The following is a 26,834-nucleotide window of genomic DNA, read 5'->3' as shown; positions in this document are numbered from 1 at the left end:
AAAACAAGCACACTGACCTATATATTTTGTTCGCTCTTTTAGTTTCTTTATTAATCCCCTATCAATATATAATAATGTTATGAAAAGCTTGTTATTTTGAAACTGAGTAGCGAACTTCCTTAAACGTAAAGTATTGTGCGCAAAATACCTTAATTTCAAATACTGTTAAAATGTCAAAATCAGCTGTTAACTCAAGTCTCTAATTTGAAACAGACTATATTTTCTGAAAATATTAGGAAGTGGAAGTCAATCGATACACTCCAGATATGGTACATCGGTTTACAAAATTGAAAGTAAACCAAAATGGCCTTCTTGTTGACAAATATGATCTGGGATAATTCAAACATTATGAAAGGATAAATAGGATGCACTTTTAACATCTGAGGTAGATAATTAATGTTTTAACTATGACATATCAGTTCGCGTAATAAGCAACTGTGCAGAAGTGAAAGTAAGTATCACGTAGTTTCGCAGAATTAGGTATACAGGGGAATAAGAATGAAATGAATGAATAAAGTTTATTACAAACATAATAACTTTCAACCATCGAGGCACAACATAGTAAAAACAAAATCATTTAATACAAATAAACTCTGTGCTAAAAAAAAGATATATACTTGTATTTAACATCTATTAAAACGATGTGAATTTTTGATATTTAGAAATGTCATTTGCCACCGGTTGTCTTAATTTCATTGCAAGTAGACTTAATTATATTTTGAATTTTTGGGTCGATTGGTTGCTGACCTGTGAAGAAATATCTATAATCCTTGTTTAACGACCTGTTATATTATTGGCTATTGTTGGAGAACTTCAATCAATATTTTCTAACGACTGAAACATAAATTGTTCATGTAGGCATATAATTCATGCTTTAGCTCATAGTCTGTAAATGCTGTCAAACATTATGAAGAAAAACCTTGAGATCTTTTTCCGGCGAACAGTGAAAAAATGCGTTGCATATCAGTAAAAATAAGTGTTCTTGGTAAATTGTAAGCACGTACATGAAGTTGTTCATCATGCTTTTAATTCATTAAACGGATTGGTCAAGTAATTAGGTGAAAACAAATAAATGTATTTGCGTATAAAGATGATAGATATTATCATGCTAATTTTTTTTCATAGTTGATGTTCTTTAATCATCCCTTATTGTTATGAACTATGGGTTTACTTTTTTATATTGTTATTCGGATGGAGAGTTGTCTCATTGGCACTCCTATATCTACGTATTTACATTGTATCACAGATCAAATTTATTCGTTCATTGTGTGTAAATTTCTGTTACAACGTTTTTTGATTGAGTTAAGTCATTTCAATTTATATTTTGTAGTGTGTCTTTTCTATGTTATGATGTTATACTATTGTTTCAGAAAAGGGAGAAAGTCTGGTACCATTTAAACGTTTAATCCCGATGCAATTGTTTGCACCTGTCCTTAGTCAGGAATCTGATGTTCAGTTGTTGTCGTCTGTTAAAGTGTTTTTGTGGTTCATAAGTGTTTCTCGTGTTTCGTTTTTATACATATTAGACCATTTGTTTCCTGTTTGAATGGTTTTACACTAGTATTTTTTTGAAGCTTTTTAGCTTTATAGATTGCTGAACGGTGTGAGTCGAAGCTTCGAGGTTGAAGGCCTTACCTTGACCTAAAATGGTTTACCTTTATTGATTGTTACTTTGATGAAGAGTTGTCTCATAGGCACTCATATTTCATCTTCCTATATCTATAACTTATAGGTTCGTGTTGTTTATTCTTTAGTTTTCTATGTTGTGTTATGTGTACTATTGTTTGTCTGTTTGTCCTTTTCAGTTTTAGCCATGGCGTTGTCAGTTTATTGTCGATTTATTGGTTTGACTGTCCCTCTGGTATCTTTCGTCCCTCTTTTATACATACTCGTATAAGGCAGTATACCCGACCTGTTCAAGAAATAGTTAACATTTTCAAATGAATACCAATTAAGTATATCATAATACTGTCTGATAGCACGCATCCTTTCATCTGAATGTGAATGTTTCTATGCAGTTTTAAGCAAAATTAAAATATATCAGCATTAATTTGCATAATTCAATGATTTACATGTAACAGTTTTTATGTCAAATATACTCTTATTAACCTCTATTACTTGATCATCTTAGTTAGCAAGTTTTCACACATACTGCCAGTAACAAAAAAGTGTATGTTGAGCTTATCAAATTGTTTCAATGTTTTTTTTGGAAACAAATATAAGAGAATTATAACACAACAGAGACACAACACCAAAATGTAAAACACACAGAAACGAACTATAATGTAACAATGGCCATTTCCTGACTTGATACATGGCATTTTATGAAAAAATGATGGGTTGAACCTGGTTTTCTTCACAACTATTGCAAAACTGTATGGTTCCATATACTTTAATATTAAACAAACATAATAATTCCATATACTTTAATATTAAACAAACACAATAAAACACATGTACGTCTTTTTAAGGCAGGGTGGGGTGACTGTTAATGCAATGTCGCTACTGGATTGCATTGTCAAGGTCATATGGCTTGCAACTTAATGCATGGAGTCCCATTGGTTTATAATGTAATCATATAAAGTAAAAGCCAAAGTCAAAATATAGGATGACACATGTTTTGGTGTTTAGAGTGACGTCTATTTGAACTGAATTAGTACTCAATCTTATTTAGGGGCCACCTGAGACCACCTCCGGATGCGGGATTGTTTCTTTGCGTTGAATACCCATTGGTGGCCTTCAGCTGTTAGCTGCTCTTTAGTAAGGATGTTGTCTCTTGGACATATTACCCATTTCCATTCTCAATTTTATAAATAGTTATAAATAGTTATATTAGTGTTCTCACTTTACAATTTCATATAAATATCAAATTAAGACGTATAAATCCTACCTTGACACTACATGTAGGTGGTTCGTTTTGTACTGAATATTAGATACTATCGAGTCGAGGCATTTTTTGTTATGTGTTTCAGAGTTTAGTGTGATTTCGAGGAACTAGTATATATGTATATGGGTACTTATATCTTTGAGAATACTATAATGTTTAATAATGCAACTAACTTGTTTATATTTGTTTATTGTAGGTCTTCATCAGCTATGGATCAATCTGTATTTTATTTTTATTTTCTGCTGCTGATGTTTATACTACAATTTGCAGGTAATTTAAGAAGTTTGTTTCTAATACAGAATTCAGAAATTATTTTGAGGTATTTATTAGCACTTACATTGAGATTGGGTGAGTATCGTATTAATATCGTATTAATATAAAATTACAATTTTGATAACTCACATATACATTTGTTTGCAGATTTTTCTTTAACTTTGTCATATATATTTCCAAAATTGAAAGTATACTAGTAATACATGCACTCATTTATTGTTGTATTTGCAAAATAAATACTCATATATACTGGATAATAATGGTCGCTAATATCATAATATCAGAAAGAAATTCAGATTCAGGTCAATTCAGAAATCATTTCGAGGAATTTATGCATGCGAACATTGAGATTGGTTGAGTTGCGTATTTATATGAAATCCCATTTTGATAACTCAAATATACATTTGTATGCAGATTTTCCAGAAATCGTAATAAATATTTCTCTAACATCTGTCCATTCTTAAAAAAAATTGGAAGTATGCAAAAATGAACTCATAAAAATGTATTTCTGCATTTGTAGCACAGATACTCATAAATCATGCTTGATAATAATGGTCGCTAATATTATAATATCAGATTGAACACACATTGGTTGTAATGCCAGGTCCGCATTAAGGTCACCATAATTTCGAGTTATCCTAGTAAAAACATTTTGCCACTGCTTGTGGACGTTTCGTCCCCGAGGGTATCACCAGCCCAGTAGTCAGAACTTCGGTGTTGACATGAATATCAATTATATGGTCATTTTATAAATTTCCTGTTTACAAAACTTTGAATTTTTCGAAAAACTAAGGATCTTCTTATCCCAGGAATAGATTACCTTAGCCGTATTTGGCACAACTTTTTGGAATTTGGATGTGGTCCTCAATGCTCTCCAACTTTGTACTTGTTTGGCTTTATAACGTTTTTGATCTGAGCGTCACTGATGAGTCTTATGTAGACGAAACGCGCGTCTGCCGTATTAAATTATAACCCTGGTACCTTTGATAACTCTTTTAGTCAATCTGATCAATTAGGATGGGGATGGGGGATGTACTGAAAATGTACAACACACACACATGACTTCCATCCATAGTCGGAATTAGATAATCTACACAAGATCAGATATAAAATATTATTAGAAAATTATACATAAACACTGTAATTTGTATGCAGTGTGTTTGTGTAATAGCTAGTTTACATGTTTACAACAAGCTAACAAAATGTAAGATCTGTTCATTATTTTTAAGTACTTAACAGTAGAAACAGTTTTGATTAAAACATAATAGATAACATAAACCCTGAACAGAAAGTACAAGGTTTTGTTGCTATGCATGCATCAATCTGATGGTTTTGTAGCTGATAAACACTCTTTGAAATAATATAAGAAGATGTTATATGTTGATTGATACGCATTTCTCATAAATAAGATATATAATAGCATACTGGCAGGTTAAAAATGTGTAACAATGTAATCAAAAATATTAAAAAACAACAAAAACATACAAATTTGTAATTTGTTTAAACTTGTATACCTATTTTAATAAAATTATTAAATTCAATTCATTTAAAGAGGGGACCAGATACTTGCCAACGGTCATTAATATAACTTGTACTTTGATGCATTTAAGTTTTGTATATTGCATATTGTATGCGAAAACCTCATCAGCTTTACAAAAAGATGTCAGATTACTAAGTATTATTAAAACTTTACATGTTTAAATCCCCTTTTAATTTCGATTTAAAAATAACATTAAAATGACATTCATTGATAATTGAAAGGCATAACACAATATTTTATAATCATTTACGAGATTTTGTTTTATTTTGTTCTCTATTCGATTTTGAAAAAAATACACGATGCAAGGTAAAAAAATCGTAAAAATACGAAATTGTAATGAATCCCTTGACAACGGGAATACTTCCTTCAAGCCATGATGGTTCACCAGTTTAGTTGAAACCACTAAACAGTAATGAAATAATCGTATATGATTGAAAAAATAGACGAGGACCACGTTGTCAGAGAAAGGGTAAACCTTTACTTAAATGCTTTGGGAATGATTTATTGAGCACTATCCACCCATTTCAGGAAGTTTATGCACCTTTTTATTCTTAAAGGTGAAAACTCTGGGAAATAACTAGGTGTTTTTGACAGTTCGAGATCTGCCAATGACGCCATTATGTTCTTTCATTGAACTGATCCCTCCCATATTTGACTTTTAAAGGTGAATCATTAATCTCAGGCAAATCAAACAGTTATTATTTGGAATATCACTTGTTCTTACTACATTTGTATAAGCTTCAAGATTTACCTGTATTTTTGATCAAACCGTTTTTTTTTCTAAATTGAATATTTTCGAAGGGTTAAATATTTCGCAGTGGTGTCTTGATATAGCTTTGTTTGGACTTGTTTGTTTGCTTTATGGCCTTGAATTTTTGTCCCTAATATTTTATTAACTGTGCATTTGCATTCAGATATCGCAGATCAAATTTATTTGTTAATAGTGTATTAATATACGTTTTTTGATTGAGTTAAGCCTGCCAATTGATATTTTATCGTGTGTTTGCTATGTTGTGATGTAATGCTAAAGTTTCAGAAAAAGGGAGAAGGTTTGGATCCGTTAAAACGTTTAATCCCACTGCAAATGTTTGCACCTGTCCTTAGTCAGGAATCTGATGTACAGTAGTTGTCGTTTGTCTATGTAATTTATACGTGTTTCTCGTTTCTCGTTTTTTTAATTTTATATAGATTAGACCGTTGGTTTTTCCGTTTGAATGGTTTTACACTAGTAATTTTGGGCCCTTTATAGCTTGTGGTTCAGTGTTAGCCAAGGCTCCGTGTTGAGGCCGTACATTGCCCTATAAAGGTTTACTTGTTTTAAAATTGTTATTTGGATGGAGAGTTGTCTCATTGGCACTCACACCACATCTTCCTATATCTAGTTAATCATGTGATCGAAATTGTACAGCTGAACAACCGAAACAAAAGTGCTGATTATTTCATCGGATAAATCAATGTAGCATAAAAGCTTTTGTTAAATTACGATGGGAGCAAACAGTTTAAAGATACCGATTTAGAAACTGCTTAAATTTCGGAGGTCGGAAACCCAGACCCGCGATGTCAGACTCGAAAAAAAATATTATCGAGTCGGCACCATTTTGAGTGGGTCGGTCGGCAAACGCCCTACAAGCTAAATTTTTATTTTGGCCTTATTATATAATATACTTTCCAGAAAATAGGTGCACTCTTTGGTTATTTGTACAAAGTTTGATACTACTTGTAGATTCATTAAGATGGAAAGTAGAACACAAAGTGTCTGACTATGGACAAACCTTAATATTGTTATGCAGCGTGTCTAACTGTTGTTTGGAAGATGCAGGATGGTATTTATGGACTCCTACAAAACGCACAATTTTTAAAAACGTCAAAACTGCTAGCATATCAGTCCCACAGAAGTATTCGGGATATGTTCGAACAGATGGTTTTAGTCTTATCATCAACAATCTTACACAAGCTGATATGAACGTTAGTTACTCCTGTGATTATGGACTGCAGTTGGGAGACAAGTTAGTTTTACACAAAGATGATGTTTTCAAAAGTAGGTAAACCAAATATATGGACCATCTCTTTTCATTATTCAGTGTTAAATGTTCTTCAAATCTTCTACCTCAATCAGTCATTTAAATAATACACAGTTTAAGTCGAAAACGGTTAAACAAACTTTAATTATTTGACATTTCGAAAACCTTTTTAATATATAAATGTTATTCCTGAGCACAAAAGAACTTAATAAAAAAAGGAAAGCAATGGATACTTCTGTGAAATATATGAAAGTGATTTGCACTTAAACAGATCATTGGTTCGCTTTAGAAATAAAAAAAAAGAAAGAAAACCACATCACATTTGTTTTACTTATCTGCACGTTCCTTATTTGTCCCTTTTTTCTTCAATTTGACATGCTAAGATTACCTACAAAAACAGGAAGCATTTTAAATGACTATTAGGCTAACACGTTTCGATGTGACATCTCTATGTCCATAATATAATTGATTATACACTTATAATTCAGAAATATGTTGAAAAGAAATAAATAATAAAAAAAAAAAAAAAAAAAAAAAAAAAAAAAAAAAACAGAAGGAACAATAGCACACAAAAGTAAAACTTACACTAATTTATTTATTTTCATTATACCTGAATGATCGCTTGTTTGTATTATATATTGATCCTAAAACATGGATTACATAGATTGTTTTATTTAAATTCAATAGTACAAGTATTCATTAATTTGTTTAGATGACCAATCTGGACTTAGTATCACTGAATTGTAAGTACTTTATCCTTAGTGTCAGTGTATTGTAAGTATTTTTTTCATGTTTTTTTTTTAAAGGATAAGTTTATTTTTTTGTACTTTATAATAACAGATCATATAACATGTATAACCATGAGGGCAAATACTTAAGATACAAAAAAGAGATGTTAAGGAATTGCTCACCCCTCCAGTGCACCTGACAAAATCCACGGTTCTAAGTTCATACGTATTCTATGTTTCGTCTTGTGAAACAATTTGTATTGTCATTTTGGATTTTTGTCAGTTTTTCGTCAACTTGAACAGTTGGGGGCAATGCTTTAGGCAGATTAATTTTTTCCCCATCATTTTGGATTGCACTATAGCGGAGTTTTAACAGTGTTTGGTATATTGTCAATCCTTGTATTTGTGTTAATATCTACTTAATCTTTGCTATATCGATACACTGAGTTCTTTATACAGTACGCATTGTGAAAGACGAATTTTTGTCTTGACGTCGTTGCCAAATTCATTTTTTTGTTGGCGTCTTTGTTAAACTTGTTTGTCTGCTTTTTTGGATTTTTTTAATCAGTTTTAGAGTATGTTTGTGATGTATGTTGTCACAGTTTTAACGAAATAGATCCCAATAAATTGTTCCATTAAAGTATTATGCCTGTTTACGTACGTCAACCGAATTTGTCTGTATAAAGAAATCATATACATCCGTCACACCACTGGAAGTTAGCGTTAAAAGGAAGATTAACCAATCATTTCCGTTGTAAAAAGCCTCTACTTAGTCAAAAATTGGTCAGTTGTATTTTCATCGTTTAATTGTTGATAGCGGTTGATTGTGCCAGTTTTTTTGAAACTCTCTTTATTGAAATTGCCTTGGAGATCGATATTTTTGTTTGAAGTGTTAAGAGACGTTTTGAAAATTGTTCAAATGCCAATTTAATACTGGAAAATTAATACCGCAAATGCTATTGTTACTCAATGTTTTTTTTTACTATCTAAATTGATCTTTAGAGTTTAATTCTTCATGTTATACTGCGTCTGATTGGTTGACGTCATTTTGTCTATCAGCTAAATTGTATAATTTTGTTATTTGACCGTGACGACATCCATATGCAAAATAATAGCAAAAATGTACTTAAAAATAACCCGTTACGTGAGTTTTCAGTGTGCACTTCATTTTAATGATATTTCTTCAGACTCAGCTTATATTATAATCATTCCTTAAATGTTTAATTTCAATTTAACATAGGATTACGTTATTTCAGAAATGTAGGTTATGATTTATACCATTACTGTTTTGTTCTGTTGTTCTTGGTTTTATTTGCACTTTTCAAAAAAATGTGAAGAATTTATCTTTATTTTAGATAATGAAATACTTGACATGAGTTAATTTTCTTCCTGTCCAGTAATACAGCCAAATTTTATATAACAGTTTATTGCATACAAAAAAATAGCCATCACAAAATTCAATTTGCACCCATATTTTTCCTGTGTACAAGCCGTAGTAACCAATACCAACAACCTCAAATTTCCAAAATATTATATTGAAACACCCAATAAAAACAGAATTGTGCTTTAAAACATATAAGATATAGGTTTTATGAATAAGAAATTGTTTACTGCAATGAAACGTAGGATTTATTTCCTACAGTTGTCAAATTCAAGGGAATATTTTTTTCGACCTTTTACCGTAAGCAACCGGATGCGACGTACTATATTTTTTGTTGTATCACACCTGTATACTATTTTGGTATCGGTAGCATTAGTCAAATGCAATTTATTTTTAAGTAAATCATATTCGACACTATTAGATAGTCTGAGATCGCTTTCGGTCTTGATTTGCTCAGTGGTTTCAAACAGAAATTGTTGTTTATTGATTATCAGACACAATGTTTAGACATACTTTTGATCCTCTGGTCAAGTTGGTGAGGTTTCACGAGAGATCCAAATGATTTTTTTTTCTTCTGCTATATGTTATTATTTTTGAAGATTTTATTTTCATTTCTAACACTCCGTATGTCTTTTGTAAATACATTATACGCATCAATGTACACTAGTACTATTAAAATGGACGTAACACTAAACTACAAAATATCAACATACATTCTTTAGTTAGTTTTTCAAAGAACAGACATTTGTTACAATATCTTTTAGATTTATTTCCAATATGTCTCTGATATCCAAACAGTGATTCGAATAATCCCGTCATACACAAGGTGAATTCGAACTCATAACAAAATCATCAGCGAAAAACAATAAAATACACAATGCATCTGATCATATGATTAAGGTAGATTTATGGTACACCGCCATCTTGGATTGTACAATCACAGTAAAAAATCGGTCTAGTTATTTGCCCAAATCAGCAAATTTGGAAACAGATTTGCAATTTAATAGTTAGACTGTTTATTTATATAAAGAAAAACTGTTATTTTATTATATTATTCAAAATATTTTAACAAATATCAAACATTTTTGTTTTAAAAATCATTTTTTTCAAATGAGCAGTTTAAGGGGAGATAACTCTTTAAGTACAAAATTTATACTGGGCTTATAGGGACATTTTTCATTTTTACTTGTGACAAGAAAACATGTTCGGTGACACCATCTTTTTTTTATATTCTTAAAACATATTATGAAAGCTTTCTTCTCACAATTTATTTCAAAATTCTGTCTCATAGAATATTTTTTATGCACTCTTATGTGTTTTTTCATGAACAAACTAACCAAATTTAGGCAATTTTTAACGACTCATAGCTTGAAAAATAGCACGGTGACCCATACTTTTTATTATATTTTTGAAAAAAACATAGTAAAATCTTCATTTCAGCAAAATATAAGAAAATTCTGTCACAAAAAACATTTACTTATAATCTACCTTAATAGTAACAAATAATTAACTTTTACATTTTTTTCTTCAATAAATTGTTAAAATAATACCTTTTTTCAGCGTTCTGATAATTGCTGGAGGCTCTGTTCTGACCATACTTCTGATAGCAGTTGTCATTTGTATATGTTGTAAAACACTAACTTATGAACAACTTGAAACAGACGACCCTTTTAAAGGTAAACTAATTAATTTTTTTCAACAAATGTTAATTAAACTTAGTTCCATTGTATCTTATGATTTAAATATTTGCATTTTGTTTTTTTATTTGGAAAATTATCACTTTTATAAACATCGTAGCATAAATCAGGACTAAATGGAACTAATCTAAAACGCTAGGTACGTTGATGACTATTTATGACTGACAAGTTTGCAATTTTGTTGTTCTTTTTACTTTTTTGCATGCGTTGACAGTTTGTCTTCGACGGAGAAGTTCTGTATGTGTACTGTGTATCTACCATTTTGTTTTATATTTAGATGATGGTTGAAATTTTTTGAACCTAAAACAGTAATTTAGAATCGGATAACTATCATTCAATTTGTTTCGCCAAATCAATTATAAACTGTCAACAATATATACTAATGACAAAACAAATAAGATTGATATCTATTGATATTGGGGCTTTCCTTTTTGAATTTTCCTCGGAGTTCAGTATTTTTGTGTTTTTACTTTGAATAATTTATTAATTTTCAATATATATTGAATGGCTTGTTCTTTGCTTTTTTTTTATTTAACTATTCTCTTTAGAACTTTTGATACATTAATGATAAGACGCTAAAAACAGAATGCTGTTTTTAAAAAATACACTCTTCTGAAGTAAATGAAATCGAATGCGTGGTAATGTTCTACCTGGCATAAAGCAAGTACTTTTGTCAAATCTTCGAGAAACATGTACATAGATTTCTTTTAAAATTACAATATGAACCAGAGGGAAAAATACTATGGACACAATGACTACGACACGATAACATACACACAGGAACATAAAGAAAACGAAAAATAAACAATTAGGTGTCGTTAAGGAACTGCAGCTAAATGCATTATGATTCAATAATATTATGTCCAACTTGACACTTATTTTCTGGGATTGGAATATATAGGTATTCAGATTTAGATGCAACATGCATAAAACAGAAATGTAATTTCATTGGAATCATTCCTTGATAATAGAAGTCTTTTTTTTCAAAAGTTATCTTTGGAACAAGCTTTTATTGTGTTTGATGACCCGATTTCAAACATTTGTGTTCAATATTACCTTTATTCTTTTTCATGGTATCAGACACTTTCTAATTGATCCAAATAAGTTGCTGTTGGTGCTTGCTTCAGTTTAATAACAACTAAATTTAAAAGTTGTTTCACAGAATTATGTTTTGTGAATTTCAGGAAATAAAGACGGCATTTATACAAACAAGTTCATTATATATAACGAATATTGTACGAGGATTGAAGTGTCATTTGTATCTTCTAAACCACAAACACGCACTGATACAAGTTTTGGGAAATATGGATATTTTGAATTGTGGTCAAAAAGTACAACAAAAGGAATGAATAATGCTGATATTGAAAGCGGCAAAAACTATGAAATCATATTGAAGAAACCTTTCATAGGTTGTAATGTTCGCGTAAAGTACACACAATACTTTTTACATTATTTCCCCTATCCATGGTATGGACGCATCAGCCTTCAACACATAAGAGGGAATGAAATGGTCTTCACGACGAAAGGCAAACTAGAATATCGGAGATAAAAGAAAAAAAAATCTGCAACAATAACGCTTCAAGCTTGCTCAACGACTTTCGAGAAAATATACGTTTCATCAAACTTCAAACTGGAATAGTGCTAGGCAAAATATATTTAAGTGATGTGCCTTTTAATGTTTTGTAGCGGTACAACATATAAGGCTGTCATAATACAAAAGTTTGATATTTCTATATTAACTAATATTAATAAAAATCGCAAAATATATTAGTAAGCCAAACACAAATGAACTATGAATAAAAATAAATCTTAAAGTCAATAATTCTAAAATTAGTTATGCCATATTTAGTTTATAGAAAAATATTCCTTACTCGTTCTGAGAGAAAGCAAGTTATCGTTAGCAGTCATTCACGTTGTATGGATCAATATAGGCAACAGTAGTATACAGGTGTTCTATCGTCAAAAATTGATTAAGAGGAAAACAGATCTGGGTTTCAAACTGAACTTTTGGGAAAAACACATCAACTATAAGAGAAAAACAAAAAAATAACAAAAACACTGTATTGAACAAAAAAAAAAACAAAAACAAAAAACAAAACAAAACAAAAAACAAAAAAAAACGCTTACAAAAATAAAAACGAATTATTCGATAACAACAGTTATATTTCTGACTTGATACAAGACATTAGAAGAAAAAAGGTTGATTGAAACTGATTAAATGGCTAGATAGGCCTCCCGATTTATGACAATGTTAGATAAATGATTCTGTATATACTGCCGCTTCGTTCAATAAAATCAAAAGCAGTAAAATAAGTAACACTAGACTACAAGAATAGTAAGCTGAAAATCCGAATAAATATCATTCTAAGACAAAATTTAAATTCGTGTATGGTGAACTTACTGCTTATCTTATTACTAGTTTGAATTCCGGGTAATTTGACGAAATAGAGGAAGAGTAGTTTCAAAGTCAGAATTTATACCAACCATTGACAACAGATAATGCAGATAGGTCAAACTTATCTAAAATGACTATATGTGTTTGAGCAATCTTCGCTAGACTTGGTAACGATCCAGTCCGTTTCTCTACTCCTTTGGCAGACTGAGCCAACCTTTGTGATTACTATGATGCGCTATCTACCAGAAGAAAAAAGCCCATTCCGACATCAGCATTCTTCACCAATGACATCACTTGAATTCTTTCAGTGTAGAGGTGTACAAATGGTTGTGTATAGTGTTTACAAATATCATGAAGTCAGAACTTAAATATATGTTGACACCCCAACATTTACGCGAGAAACAATTCCCGGCAGTTCAATAAGTTAATTAAGAACTTAAACATTTTGAGTTTTTCACAGATACACATAATAACAATAACAGTTTTTAGTGACAAAATATTTAAAAAAATAATAGTGAATTTACGACACCAACCTTTCGTGCGTATGATAACCCATGCGTGAATGTTTTCGCAGTCGAATATTCTCTATCCACCTTAAAGGTGCTTTTTGATTTTTACGCAGTCGGTTACAACTTCGACCAATAAAAATAAATACCTCGTGTCTTGGAAAATCTATTGTTATACGCCAAGTGTTGACAGAAGGTGACTGGATCGCAACCCTTGTCTAGCGAAGATGATTTTGAACAAAAACTAAAGAAAATAGCTTGAAACTAAACAAACAAAATGATCAGCAATACGAGAACAACCATACGGAGATATTTGTCAAGAATTCTATTATCTACAATGTTGGAGAGTTTTTTTTTAATATGAACATAGGCCTACACAAGCTCTTTTTATCATCTAGCTTTGTTCATACATGGCTTAAACAAACACCAATTAAACAGTTAATTAATCGAATATACGTCTTTAATTTAATGACTGAAATACACATGATGTCCAAATAAGAAGCATGAATATGGAAAAATAAATCTTTTATTACAGTAAAGAATACTTGATTTGCTTAATTGAGAAACAGCTACATATTAAAAATATATAACATTTCCAGTTATTAGTAATGAATTGTTAACTCAATGTACAGTCTGTATAAACAAGAAAATTAATATAATTTCTGTGAGATAAATATATGTGAGATAATGCAATATAATAATAAAAAGTATAAGTAATCAGATATTGCCAGTTTTTCCATTTAAAACAACAAGCAAGAATGCATATATTTGATCGCAAATAAATAAATAAAGACTTTAATATATCATACGATGAAAGACATTTAATGCATTATTTGTAATAATAACATCAATTAGATACTAACCACTAGTCAATCGTTTAGTTTGGTTTGGTACTGCTGTGTCCAAAGTTTACAACAAAATTAATTTTTCGTTGAAAGATGTTAAACGAACAATGACAGCAGAATATAGCTTCAAGTAGGGACAAGGAGTTATTGGCAAAGCGTTAATATATATTTATTCGTTTAAATTACCTTTCTTTGGAGTAATTAGGTAAATAATATGTTCTAAAATTTCGAGTTTTTTTCTTAAAAATGGCAAACAAATAAAGAAAACAAAATGAAATTACAGGCACGGACAAGAAATCAATGACTCACATTGATATAATTATTGATTTCAAATTACTTTTCTTTGGGATAAATAATGTTAATGAAAGTTCTACAATTTCAAGTCTTTCATAAATTTATAAGACTCTTTATCATTGCTTCAATCGCCACCACAACCCCCACCACCACACCCACCACCGCCACAACCCCCGCCGCCACACCCTCCCCCACCACCTCCACCATCACCACCTCCGTCACCACCACCACCATCTCCACCGCCACAGCCGCCGCCACCACCGCCACTATCACCGAAGTCTCCTCCAGCGCCATCATTTCCAGCCTCGAAGTCACCAATATCGTGTGTATCATATCCGTAATCATTGTCATTACCACAATCATAGTCAATATGATCGATGTCCACGCTTCCACCGTCACCAAAGTCACTCCAACTTCCCCAGAACCCACCGTAAGGAGTTGGTCCCCATCCCCATCCCCAGCCCCAGCCCCAACCTGGTCCATAACCACCAAGACCATAACCTATGGCTCCTCCAAGGATTACACCTAAAAAGTACAATATGACATCTAACCTTGCCTCCGATACATTTCAATGAAGTACTGATTATTTGGGTTATATTGTTAGTGTCGTTTTCAGCCCCATAACGTTTGAAAGTCATTTTTTTTATTTTAATGTTATTCGTATAGTGTTACAAGGTAAACATGTAAACTTCAAGTGTTACAAGGTCAACTTTGTTGTGTGTTCAAGGTTGCTTTAGTCGTGGTTTGAAGACGATCATTGTTTTTGAATTGACTTTATTTTAATTTTATGACTCAAAAATGTTTGCTTGCATTCATAAGGAAACTAATATTTAGAGATCATTAGAAAAAAAAAGGCGATACTATAACCTAATCATCTAATTCTGGCAAAAATAAGTTTTATGTAAAACTTACTCGAACTTCAAATATAGGATACACAAAGTATTGGTTTATTCGTAAGACAATTACTAACCGGTTGTAAAGTCTGTGTTGCTTCGTTCCTCCCTATTCCCAGGTAATTTACTTTGTGGTTGGTCTGAAATAAATCATGAACCATGAATAGGTGAGTACTTTACTACGATTTTAAGAAAGCAGTCATTTGACACAAAAGCTCCCGAGACACCCACTCTTGATCTAGAGGGGTGAATGGGTCGTTGGTTTCTTTTCTTATAATTGTTTAATACAGTAACAAACTTTTTGCACTTTAAATAACATGAAAAAAAATCTTTTAAGAACAGTTGACGTTCTTATTTCTCCCTAATTGTAAATGAGAACAACCTAATGTTCACTAGCTTCTGGATAATTTTTTACGAGATTTGGAGTCAAGGAATTTAAAATAACAACAAAAAAAGACCTGACGTCCTAACCTGGTAAGTGATTGAACTTAGCAATAGTTTTATCACGCAGATATTGATAAAACAAATGAATAACTACCGGTTAATTTCACAAAATATTGTGTGGACGCGCTGAGAATGACCCTGCCTGCAGTAATGATCAAATGTATATTTCTATCAGGGAAATGTACTATCCACATTGTGTGTACATGATTATTAGGTGGCAGCACATTTTAAGTATGGACAAAACTGAATAATGTATGTGTTTGTTCAATAGGAAAAGTCGTTATATCAAAAAGACAATTCCTGGGAAACCTCTGTAAAAGTGACAGAAAACAATTAAAAAAAAATATACCGAAATCTTCTAAATTAAAAAACAAAGGAAGTCTAAAAAACGTGACAAAATCAACCGCTTGACTATATCGATCGAAGGAATTGAAATCAACTGTAATATTCACGACAAAACTAGACAATTCAATTATCTGTAAGTCGCCATTATACGAAATGTCATTTCCAGATCTACAAGCATTAGAAAATAGTACGACAACTTCATTTTTCATGAAAATTTCTACGACAATTCAGTTGACATTGTTGTAGGCATATTATTATCACGTCAAATGAATATATTTATAATAAATATACATCTTCCATTCAACAAACAAATACATTTTAAAATCAAATTATTTATCAAAATAAAAAGATCCTCCGTTCTTTATAGCATGAACGATCAGTTCCTTAAAAAGTGTTATATCAAGCCGTTGATTTAGTGGGTTCATGTTGGACAGTCTAGTTTTCTGTGTTGTTTTTTAGTACTGTCTGTCATGGCAGTGCTGTTTTCAACTAGGATTAGATTGGGATTTTCTCCTTTGAAATCTATCGTCCTTCTTTTACGTCCTTAGAATCAGTTTTTGTACATTCTTTCGTTAAATAAAGAATTTCTTATTTTATTTTTATCATTTGAGAACGCATAAAAGTATCTTTAAATAGTAATGCTTAATTGCGTTCATATACCTGATCTTTCTGGTGTCTTATATTTTTATTTTTAATACTTACATTGCACAACATTTGTAGGTGGAGATGGTCCAGCCGAATGACTATTGGTTGAATGAGGAGGACGCTCAGGTCTTGCAGGAGGTGGTGGCAGCTTTAATTAAAAAAAATCAATATGAAATGTCAAATCATTCAGTCAGAAAGCAAGCCCTTAGAAACGACTGTTGTTGCTACTTTCTTAAGACAACAATGGTACTGATATTAAAACCCACCATTCAGAAAATGCGTCAATTTCGCGGAAAAAATAATGTGGCGCCAATTTCGAATTTTTTTCTCTTTTCTGTTTCTTACTTGCCAATAGTCAGAAATATTTTTATTTCGATTTTTTTAAAAGCATGGAACCTATTTAAAAAAAAGTAAATGATACTTAAAAATGTTAAATTGGCCGTCTTTTAACCATTACTTAACACCGTTGATCGTCATTCATAGAAGTTATGCGAAATTGTCTGTTATTTTGTCTTTTTTCAGAGATGAACAAAGATTATATACTATATATTATATACTATATATTTTCATTTAATTGAATTAGTACACAAAGAGTAGCCAGAAACATGAAAACCCACAAAGTGTCCTTTTTGTAAGGTTCTCCTTTCCTTTCATGTGTGTAACTCGTGTAAGTATTTCAACAAACTCTATAAACTTTTGTTCAAATTCAAAACTGAATGAGCTCCAGTCAAATGAAACCTTAATTCTGATTGGCCGAATATTTTTTTCAGTCTCAAATCAAAAACTACCTATTAAAAATACAGGAAATATTATACAATTTCGTACATTTATAATAAATAGTTAATTTGTAATTTCAGTAACACTAATTCATGTTTTTTTACATTATAAAAATTATATTAAAAATAGATAATAAGTAAATTAAAAAAAATGTGTAGTTCTTGAATATATGACTTAATCTAAGTTATTTCTTTCTACTAAAAACAGTACGGGTAAGTCATTACCTAAATATGGATTAAGTAATTCATTTACTCAAGTGAGTAAAATTATTATTAGTATTTGTTTTAATTTAATTAATTTTTTTGATAGACACACTTTTTCAGTAAAACAATTACATGTTTCAAGTAACTATTTTCATATCTAGTAAAATATAAGTAATTGCTAGAAATAGTGAGTAATTGGTAAGTAATTCCTAGTAATTTTTGTGTGATGGGAAGGTAGCCCAGGTTAACTTACAACAAACAAGAATAGAAATGGATTATAACAAAGGATATAGTATATGATAATTCTTTAAAAAGGTAGGTTACTTTTTTCAAATTATATGCATTTATGATAATACAGTGTGGATTTTTTTTTATTAATCTGTAGATTTAATATTTATATATACTATTTATATCTAAAAGAATTACTCAAAGCCTACAAATAAATTTACTGTTTCAAGTAATTGAATTTCCAGAAATTACTTGCCATAAGTAAAAAAAGTGGTACACGAAATACTTAGAGTATTAAAAGAAATACTCAATAAATATTAAAAGAATTACAATTAAAGACTTAATGTATATTAAAAGAATTACTTACTTTTAATAAAAGAATTACTTACTTTTAATAAAGAATTACTTACTTTTAATAAAAGAATTACTTACTTTTGATAAAAGAATTACTTACTTTTAATAAAAGAATGTCTTACTTTTAATGAAAGAATTACTTACTTTAAAAAAAAGAATTACTTATTATAATAATTAGAAGAAATACTTAATGTGTATTAAATGAATTACTTACTATAATAAAAAAAATAATTATTATATATGTAAAAAAAATACTTAGTATTTATTAAAAGAATTACTTAAGATACATAGGAAAATTACTTACATTTAATTACTAGGTAATAACTTATAATTACTTGGCATTACTAGCAATTACTCATTTTTTGACAAACATTTTTACTTGTTTTTTACTTGATTTCAGTAAAATCAATACTTCTTTTAAATAAATTCAAGTAATTTTTTTTTTTTGAGTGCATGAAGTGTGACTTACTTATGACTTGTGATCTAAAGCATAATTGTTGACTTAGCACTCAGAAACTGCTCTGAAATACTGTTATATATAAAAATGCATAGTTATTATTATGTTTTTGAATAGAAGAAGAAAAATGTTAGACTGACTATTTTTGGTTCTTATTTATTTTCAATTTCATGATTAGAACCATTTATTTATTGGTTTAATGCCTTTTTTATAATATGAGCCCATTTATTTAGAACTTGTATGGAGTCATTGAGACACACTTTATTGTTATTTAGTTTCACTTTATTCATACAAGGATTGCTAACTAATTTCCTTTCATTTACATTCAGAACACTTTCATTATGATCTCTTTTAAGTTTAAATGAAAAAGGTAGAACCAGGTATTAGTAATGAAAAAAGGAATTCCTGTTTTTGATCATTTTTATCCTGTCATGATCAATTATTCATGAATATTTTGGCTACTCCTTGTATTAATTTAGTTGAAATTTTATTTCTGTGTTGAAATATTTTAATTACAACAGTAAAAATATAAAATATAAATATAAAATTAACTCTTGGAATAATAATATTATTGCACATAGTGCCTATATTTCACTGAGACTGAGTTCTGAAAAGTGATAAAATGTGTTTCTCTAATTTTTTGCTCATGTCTTAAGTATCAAAATATATTTAATCAAATTATTTTAATAATATCCACATGTAAATAACAGCATATGGTGCTTAATATAATAGTAGTTTGTTCATGAGAGTGTCAAACAAAGGGACGTAACTCGTAAATTACCATCGCCCCCTCGTCAGAAATATCGACACATCGAAGTTGCACATTTGCGTATTACAGCGTATTAAGTGGCACAAATTTGGCATCATGGTCTACGTTATGTGACATAACATAATTTAGATTCAGCATAGCTTCCCGAGAAGTTCCTACGCATTGTTGTAAATTTAGGTTTACATTTGCAGTCGTGAATGTTGCGATAAAACAACACGCTCAACTCGTAAGATACATATATAATGGTATATTAGGTGTAATATTTATTTTTACCTACCGTTGGTTTGATAGCCTCCAACCAAGCCCTAGCAATAAAAGAGAAAAAAGAATAGTTTACATCGAGATGCGCATCTGATGCGGTAATCTTCATAGTATATACACTTTTCTAATAGGGTAGTGGTCCTTTTACAAACTGCAATAGAGTTTAAAGGGAAATAGACTGAATTAGGCACTTCAACCAATTTACAGTTCCAATTTTAAATTGGTTGATCGATAAGATTTGACTTCGGCTTAGCGCAGTGACCTCGTGTTTATAATTGAATAGATACTAGAAAAGTCGTCTTATTTTTATTTCTTTTACTTTCATTCAGTTTCCCTCAGTTTTTGTCTCCTAAGTCAATTGATAAGATTTAAACATCGCAACACTACTGTTGCATAATATTAAAACCGATGATTAAGTGACATACAAACGACGTTATGATATTCATGTATATCGTCTAGAACGTTTTTACAACATAATTTCTCAGTACCAACGTTGAAATGCTTTAATTCTGCATATATTTCAAAATATCACATCTTGCAAGTGTAGGTAGTTTCAGTTAAAGTAAATTCGAACAAAACCTTAACCTAACAAATACAAGAAAACGAATGAATGAACCAAATAAAACCTCCTTCTAATATCGTAATCGGCAACAAAACAAATACAAAATATGTTCAACTATAGGTTACTTACATCATGTCCTCATCACCTGCAGTAAACAAAATCCAGTTCATTTTAATATATTCCTTTTTTGTTCCTTTTTTAAAGATGTCTGGAACACCCATTAAATGTATAACCTGTCTTCCTTTTGGGAGTTGAGGAAATCCAGCTGTATGAAGACACATTGGTCCAACTGCCATGAAATTAGCTACCATCTAAATAAAATGATCAAAGGATATTACAAATTATTGGTTAATCTGTGCTTATCAAGATGTTTGATCTGAAGAATGTTATTTGATATATAAAAAAAGAAGATGTGGTATGATTGCCAATGAGACAACTCTCCACAAGAGACCAAATGACACAGGAATTAACAAATATAGGTCACCGTATGGCCTTCATCAATGAGCAAAGCCCATACCGCATAGTCAGCTATAAAAATCTCCGAAATTACAATATAAAACAATTCAAAGGAGGAAACTAATGGCCTTTTTGATACATTTTTAACAATATTTATTTAAAGGTTCAAAAGATGTTTTGACAAAACGTGCTATATGAGTAATATTAAAACGATTACCTTGAGTTTAATACCACCTTTGTGGTGGTAATAGTCGCGGTCCTGGTACCACAAGAGACTACTGTCGTCATATAACACAAAGTAACGGGACTTCCATCCGTTGAAAAAACATCCTTCTGTATAGAGTTAAAACAGGTTATATGTTAGAGGAGCGTCTAATCATCAGTGGCGTAGCTAGGTCATTTCTACACCCAAACCTCGGTGAGGCCAAAGAAACTGCTAGTACTGTAGTGGATAAGCAGGGGCATGACTAATATCAGCTGATCTACTGATTGTTATCCCTCCGATATCCAATATATCATAAATAAATCGAAATATTTATATTTTCCCGTGTTTGGTTACAATCCGATATAAATCAAAATTGATACATAGTTTCATTTGTGTAGTGCAGTAGCAAATTCAAAAGAGACCCATAATTTAAAGAATAAGCATATTTCTTACTAAATAGATAATAAAGACCAAAAGAATGACAGAACATAGAAATATAGAAATGATGCAACCCCCCCCCCCCTAAAAACTCCCTGTTGGCCCCAATCTAGACCCTCATATATCACTGTGACATATAGTTTTGTTTAATATATTTAACTGTTTTTGTATTCAAAAAGAATATTTTATTTCTGTACAAAGAGTTGTTAATATATGTAATGGACAATGTATACTATGCCTTGTCAGTCGAAGTCGTAATCTAATTTCAATGAAATAAAGTATTTGAAAGATTGCCTCCCTGTGCATTCGGTTATTCAACTGTGGCCAAATCATCTGATTTAAATTGCCCAAAAGAAAGTCCGCATGTCGGTATAAAACTTAAAAATGAACAAAAAACGTTTTGCTTCAGAATTTAACCATGAAAGAAAAGTAAATTCGACGAAGGTTTCACAAAGTAATTGATATGTAATAAATTTTAACCTTCGACTGTAAATGCAAAGTGAAATTCCTTTAATTCATAAAATACGGGAAAATTTATCATATATAATTTCTTCATTATGCTCTGGATACTCGTTTGACTATTAACAGTTTTTTCCCAGCTATCTTAAAAGTTTAACTACATAATGAACCTACATGTACATAGTTATAATTTTGGCGCCGCCGACGAAATGTAGATCAAAATATCTCCCTTTCGCGACATAAATGTCAATGGTTCGACCAAAAAGGCAAACCACATATCGAATCTTAGCTCATAATGAATTGCTTTAAAAAAAAGAAGGGAAAGTGAGCATAGAATTCACGGTAGATTTAGAATTTGACAGAAATAATTTGCCACTAATTTTCGTCACTTTAATTCGCAATTACAAACCATTGAAGAAAGACTTAGAAGGTTGATGTACTGTTAACCAATTCTTTTATTTTTATTTTTATTTAGATGATGTTTTTTTACCAAATTCAAGTGTACGCCCGGGCGTTTTGACGTAAACGTAGCTACGCGCCGAACATATGTATATTTGTATTATGTTATATTTGAAATGTCCGATTAATTTACTGTACGAGGCTTTTTCGAATGTTTGATTCTCAATACTCTTTAATTTAATTCCGTATAAGTTCCTATACATTTTTAAATTTAAAACATTTCGTTGGTTGTGCGATTTTCAAGTGAAGGTAAATAAAAAAAGCTGTTCGGACGTGTTATCTAAATAATGTTATTTTCATTTTTACAGTTACCATGGTTACTTTGAACGTTGTACATTCAAGACTAATCAGAATCGTCAGGTAACAAAGTATGTTGGGATACAGTATACTAGTATAAGAAAATCAAAATATATGTGCCTTTTTATTCTTTTATATTAAAGATACTCGAGACACTCTTTCACGTGTAATACAATATCTAATATGTAAAATATTCAATTTCTTTCAGTACAACTCATTCATACAATTTTGTTTGTATTAGGACAGATATCGCGCGGGAAGCAAGAAATGCCTAACTTTTTGTAGCGACAAGTTCTTTTGTTGTTTGTCCTTTTTTCTATTGACCATATTTTTTTTCGAATAGCAATGAGTCAGTCTTTTGTCGCCCTTCATTTTGTATTGTCTTACTTTTTTGTGAGTATTGTACATGTTTATAAACACAATTAAGATAAGTTTATCCTCTGACTTAGTTCTCTGACTTATAAACTATAAATATAGATAATCTACATAGTATTTTAAAACATAATGCATTCTAATTACATAGAAGAATTGAATGCTTGTAATTGAATGCTGATACTACAACTCTAATAGTGAAAGTTATATATAAAGCTTTTCATATGAGCTGTATGCTTTTTGCTTTAAATGTTGTCACGGGCAGCACGTGTAGACATAAACTATGAAATGAGAGCGCCTTTCGATTGTGATCAACCAATCGAATTAACGGAATATAAAAAAATATACATCTAATGTAATTAAATGATGTTAGTAAATGCACTGAATGTAGAAGAACTTGTCTTTTCATATGATTAAGTAAAACTATATATATATGTTCAGAGCTCCAGATAAGAATTCAGAAATTGGGTTTTTTACCCACCATTTTCTTATATAATTGGGTGATAAAGTTTTTTGATTGCATTATCAATTCCAATTCACCCCTCATGTTAATATCAAATTGGGTTTTTCCCCACCAAGCTCCTGAATGTATTGGTTTTTTTCATCAACACAATATTGAATATTTAGGCAATATCAACCCCAGATTTTTTTCCATCTTAAATATGTTTCTTTCTTTGTTTAGCTGTTTTATTTGGTTTAGGGTTAGGGTTAGGGTTATTTGCTAGCTGTTTTATTTGGTTTATTCACTGAGGAGCAATTGTAGGTTTAATTTGTGTCCCGTTCCAAACCTTCTGCCAGTTTTGTATTTTCTCACAAAAACGGATATGTGTATTCACAGGCACTCGTCTTGCACCTTTATATAATATATTCGGAGACCAGTGCCTGTGTGTGTATTCATTAATTAACCGTAAAATGAAAAAAAAAATACTACATAAACTCTAATTATACTTGAATGATTTTGGTGTATTCAATTTATATAAATCTGGGTTTAGTTGTCTTTTATTAGAACTTTTGGTTTCTCATGCTTTATCATGTCATAATTAATTTGGCCTTTCACTTTTTCCAACTGATTTCGTTTTTGACGAAACCCCGTGTTTATTAGCAATGTTCTCGTTAGAAGGTACGCACACACGCCCGTGCTTTCGATGGACGCTTCCTAAAACACTGGCTGAGTCTTGTTATCATAACTTTCCCTCAGCTTTTCAAAAGAAGCAGAAAACATGCTTCTATTTAATATTTTTACCAGGCATTCACTTTCGTTTTAATTCAATGTATGTTATGATAAATCTCGAGCAATGCAAAAAAATATGACTAAATGACACACGCTAATTGGATAAACGCAAAGAAGACCGAAATGTTTTCAAAAACACGTGTACCTATTGAGCAACGGAAAACTCCAACAGGGGCCCATTTCAGCTACTTGATGCAGGGATCTATTTTTAGAACGAAAGGAAATTTCCAATTATAAATATTATCAACATAGATTTACGCGACGACTGTTAACAGATAAGGGTAAATAACGCAAACAGTAGCCAATTAAAGGGTTGAGAACTCATGGTTTGGTCATATAATTGGGTTTTCCTTTGAATTAATTGGGTTATTGAACCCTGCAATGGGCAATTGCATTGGGTTTTTTATTATTTGTATTGCGTGATCACGCAAATACGCAGCTTATCTGGAGCTCTGAATGTTACAGTAAATAGGTGAAATTAGGAATTATACGTAATTACTAGACAATTCAGTAAATACCTGTAATCACTAGTCGAATTTAATTTAAGATGATTACATATATTAACTCATTGTTTCAGTAAGTACAGGTAATTACTGATTTTTTTTAGTAATTTCACAGCTATTTACTAACTTGATGGTTCTGTTTCAAAGTTTGAGACATAATTTAAAAAACCAAACAAGAAATTAAAGGACTGTGACGGGAAGGCTTACCTTTAGGTTAAAAAAAGTTTAACTTTTAAAAGACCTATCAACTTAAGGTCACGAAACAGTAAATGGGCTTTGTCACAGATTTTGGTATAATTTTGCAAATGTTTTATCACTTAGTAAATAGGTGCAAAAATTCATTCACAAATTAGTAATTACTAGTAATAACTGAGCAGTTTTAGGAATTACTTGTATTAACTAAGTTCAACAGGAATTACATGTAATTCCTAAATTTTAGTAATTACGTGAAATTCCCAATTTCATCTATTTACTGTAACAAATATATATTAACCTTTAATTCGCCGTTTCAGAATATAATGCATCCTGGGTAATATTTCAAAAGTGTACACTAAAACGTCGTGATTTGTTAAAGACTTGCTAAACAATGAAAATTCAACCAATGACGTTATTTTCATTTTGGGGTACGAAAAATAAAATTACACATAGTCCTTTATATTCTGAAACATACCTTCATAAATCGTTAGGTAACCAGTTCTCACGACTCGTCCTGTTGGTTCTATAATAAAGTATAATACATAGATATCTATCTTAGTTAGCAAAAAGTAAAATCACAAAAATACTGAAATCCGAGCAAAATTCAAAACGGAAAGTCTCTAATCAAAGGCAAAATCAAACGAATATAAAACACATCGAACGAATGCACAACAACTGTCATATTCCTGACTAAAGTCATAATCCCGTATGATATTTAAATATCTTGAAAGCTTTAATATTTCCTACGGGATTGTGACTTTATGAATGTTAAATTTACTGTTAGCAATATTTTATGTGGTAATTATGGAAGAAAGATTTGATGGATTGGTTAATGCAATCTTCTTTACGACTCCTTGTGCAGTATTTTTTTTAAAGAATCAGTTGACTCAATTATGATATAAAATACTCTAAATGTTCAGTTTTGTTCTTGCAACAATTTTTATTCGCAAAGGGAAGGGCACCTGGTTTTACTGTTTTTGTTGTACATGTAGTATGTATAGAGGGTATTTATATGTGGACTGTGTTTTCGACCGAATATTACATGTATGTTTTTTTTTGGGGAAATTGAATCATTTCCGTTTCATCATAAGAGATATTGATCGTTTAGCACATTAAAAATGTGTCATATTTTTAATTATACATTTATATATATAATCTTCAAGCTCATATGTGATACTTTTTAAAATAAATTAAAACTAGATATTAGTCAACATAACTGAATACACCATAAAAGGGTCTGGTTGTAGTCTTTTATTTCTGTATTCTTTAATACATAAGACCATTTTTTGTGCTTTATGCTTTTTTAATTTTTTCTCTATCCAGTATATTTCATCTTACTTTTATGTCGATTGTTCCTCGTGCTGCATTGTTCGCCTTTTATTATGCACATTATGTCCAATATTATCTATTCTTTATACCCCATTCACATCCTCTTTTAAAACTTGGGTTATTTAAATCGACTACTATATATTTTGCATACGTAATTTTAGTGTAAACATGGTAAACATTGGTAAATGTATACTCTGACTGCCCCCCAATATTTAGCTTTTAGAATGTGTAATTAGATCGGTTAATGACTTACTTTTTATACGTATTGAATTTGGCCCACAACAATCCATGTTTCTTGTTTATAAAATAAAATCCGCTGTTTCAGTCGATCGATAAAAACTGTAAACAACAATTATCATGATCATCAACTACGTACTTTACACAT

The 26,834-nt window shown here is 30.6% G+C and overlaps 2 long non-coding RNA genes across 3 annotated transcripts; one reads left to right on the top strand and one right to left on the bottom strand.

Moving 5' to 3' along the window:
- Positions 1-239: 239 nt before the first annotated feature.
- LOC143055347 (uncharacterized) lies at positions 240-12,349 on the top strand. Of its 2 annotated transcripts, none has more exons than XR_012971998.1 (6): positions 240-385; positions 3,084-3,157; positions 6,424-6,738; positions 7,434-7,464; positions 10,391-10,506; positions 11,712-12,349. It is a non-coding gene; the product is annotated as an uncharacterized LOC143055347 (long non-coding RNA). The 2 variants fall into 2 exon arrangements; XR_012971997.1 differs by having other exon boundaries at positions 246-451.
- Positions 12,244-14,721, bottom strand: LOC143055348 (uncharacterized). The gene is made up of 2 exons (XR_012971999.1): positions 13,578-14,721; positions 12,244-13,455 (listed from the first exon to the last, which is right to left on the bottom strand). It is a non-coding gene; the product is annotated as an uncharacterized LOC143055348 (long non-coding RNA).
- Positions 14,722-26,834: the final 12,113 nt, after the last annotated feature.

Source organism: Mytilus galloprovincialis, chromosome 12, assembly GCF_965363235.1.
Source record: "Mytilus galloprovincialis chromosome 12, xbMytGall1.hap1.1, whole genome shotgun sequence".
Taxonomy (NCBI): domain Eukaryota; kingdom Metazoa; phylum Mollusca; class Bivalvia; order Mytilida; family Mytilidae; genus Mytilus; species Mytilus galloprovincialis.
Note: the sequence above shows the minus strand (reverse complement) of the source record. Positions and strands in the feature narration are given on the sequence as shown.